Source organism: Penaeus monodon, chromosome 27, assembly GCF_015228065.2.
Source record: "Penaeus monodon isolate SGIC_2016 chromosome 27, NSTDA_Pmon_1, whole genome shotgun sequence".
NCBI lineage: Eukaryota > Metazoa > Arthropoda > Malacostraca > Decapoda > Penaeidae > Penaeus > Penaeus monodon.
The window spans coordinates 35,996,370-35,996,771 of record NC_051412.1 but is presented as its reverse complement, the minus strand read 5'-3'; positions in this window follow the sequence as shown (position 1 = coordinate 35,996,771).

Sequence of the window (402 nt, the reverse complement as noted above, 5' to 3'; positions counted from 1 at the left end):
CATTTTACGTGATTGCGGGTGTATACGTTTGCATATTTATGAGCGTGTTTCGAAAGCGAGTCCACAAACCATGGATGACATATAACTGGGGTATATATAATCATATGTATTTTCAGCCAGTCTGATCGCCACTCGGACAAAACAGGAATCCACAGACATTGTACCAACACCACGAAATGACTCTCATATAGCAAGCGACGTTGTCATGTACCTTCTTGTATTTACCAGAAATACCCCGTTAATATGATCAGAGTGTACGGGTATAGCGCATTCACAAGCCGGCTCGCCCTCGCAGGACGGTCACGAAGGGGGATTAAAAGGCCACTCGCTATCCGGATTGCACAGCATGGCAGGCCGGCAACATGCGGCTGCTTCTGGAACCGAAATCTGTAGGGACACTAT